General features: G+C 36.7%; 1 protein-coding gene across 1 annotated transcript in view; it reads right to left on the bottom strand.

The window, feature by feature from the left end:
- Positions 1-2,029: 2,029 nt before the first annotated feature.
- The window catches only part of LOC310728721 (putative ferric-chelate reductase 1), a 27,621-nt gene continuing 27,521 nt past the window's right edge, over positions 2,030-2,129 (bottom strand). The window contains exon 16 of the mRNA XM_083546535.1: positions 2,030-2,129. This exon is cut by the window's right edge and continues 1,253 nt beyond it. The gene's annotated coding sequence lies outside the window, so the exon portion shown is untranslated.

Raw genomic sequence — 2,129 nt, 5'->3', positions numbered from 1 at the left:
TTGGGAGTGACGACGATGGACAGGATTAGAAATGAGTTTATTAGAGGGACAGCGCATGTAGGACGTTTTGGAGACAAAGTGAGGGAGGTGAGATTGAGATGGGTTGGACATGTGCAGAGGAGGGACATGGGGTATATCAGTAGGAGAATGCTGAGGATGGAGCCATCAGGAAGGAGGAAAAGATTAAGGCCAAGGAGGAGGTTCATGGATGTGATGAGGGAAGACATGCAGGTAGTTGGTGTGAAAGAGGCAGATGTAGAGGACAGGGGGGTATGGAGACGGATGATCCGCTGTGGCGCCCCCTAAAGGGAAAAGCCGAAAGAAGAAGTTCTTGGTTTCATGATGCCAAATGTTTTTTAATGATGAAAGGTCTAAACTGCAGTTTAGTTCAGTTGTAATAGATGCAGTATGCAGTTTGCTTTCAGGAACTCGATGCTTTGCGATATTCCTAATGTCGTCATGAGAGATTTCCTTTGTATATATTTTACTGTTATTTGCTCAACAGCTAAAAGTTGCTAGAACATTAGTCATTATCCAGCATAAGAAAGAAAATAATGTCCATTATTATTAGAGAGGTTTCTTTGTAGAAGAATTTAATTGTATTAGTTTTTTAGTTTTTTTTTATTTTAAAATTCCAACTCACTGCCTCCATGAAAGCCCAGATCTTCATCCAAGTATAATTTCTAGCCATGCCTCTACGGAAGCTTAGATCTTTATCCAGATACTGTATATGCATGTGTGTGGGGGGTACAGGCATGTGATAAGCATTTACTTGTTGGTGAGGTGGAAACTTCACACCTGGTTGGTCACCCTGACCTCATGCTGGGGAACAAGATATCTACAGAGAGCATAGAGACACCAGAGGGTGCTGATGATAAGGTTCTATCTTATCACACCACTTCTACAGAAACCCTGAGCATGTATAAGATTTACTTTTTTCTAATCTTAATATCTTTTTCTAATATTAGACACCTCTAATCTAGAGGTGTCTAATATTTCACTTTGTGAGATTTATATTTAAACAGATAACATACACCCTATTACCAAATGTTTGGAGACACAGTGAATAAGATTGGTATGTTTTTTTCAACATCCTATATAACAGTTAGTTCCCATTCACTGAAATAATAAGCTTCACTTTTCAGGGAAGATGTTTCACTAGATTTATGTGGAGATTTGTATTGATTAAGATACAAAAGTCAGGTACTGATGTAAGTGAGGTGAGGAGGCCTGGGGTGCAGTCAACATTCCAAGAAATTTCAAAGGTGTTTGATAAGGTTGGAGCTCTATAGCAGGAGATCTTCCACTCCAACCCATGGAAAGCAGATCTTCATGAAGTTGGCTTTGTGCATAGAGGAATTGTCATGGCATGGATTTGAACTGTAATTAATAGCAGTTTGCACAAACAGCTCTGCATTGAAGCACCTCTTACTGAACAATCCATCTCAACAATGATGGAACTGTAATAGATGGACATTTTGTGCCACCTAGATGAAGTCGAGCCTGGTTTCTTCTTCAGAAAGTTACAGGTTTTTCCTTCACCACATTCGCCACTGGTTAGATAGTTAGGGACAAAACTTATAAGGAAGAAACTTATAGAAACTAAACATTCCAACTTCATAACTTGTTTATCTTTGACAAAAACTGCTTTGGGACAATGTCGATCATTAAACATACTATAAAAATAAAATTAATTGATTTAAATAGAAGTTTGGGTCTCCTAGTTGAAGTGAAGGGAAAATTTCATGCTACCACCTTCCAAGGATGTCTTTAGAATTGTTTCCAAATTCGTCGGGAAGAACCACATATAGACGGAAGATGTAGTCAGGTGTATGCATACTTTTGGTCATTTTATGCATATATGACGACCTGACAATAAACTCAAAGAAAAAATAAACATCAATATTACTATCAATCAATACTACTAATGAGAAAAGAGTCAGATTTAGAAAACAATTTAATATATTTAATTTTAAATAGAATTTTATATATGTATGTGTGTGTGTAAGTATATATATATATATAATGATTCAAAAGGCAGTATAGTATATAGAAATATAAAAAAGACTCATATGCGGAACTCTGTTCTATACAATGCATCGATAAAAGTTTATGGGCAAAAGTTTGTA

The sequence above is a fragment of the Silurus aristotelis genome, assembly GCF_946808225.1.
Source record: "Silurus aristotelis genome assembly, chromosome: 1".
In the NCBI taxonomy this organism is placed as follows: Eukaryota; Metazoa; Chordata; class Actinopteri; order Siluriformes; family Siluridae; genus Silurus; species Silurus aristotelis.
The sequence above is the reverse complement of the archived record's forward strand: the minus strand, read 5'-3'. Positions and strand labels throughout refer to the sequence as shown.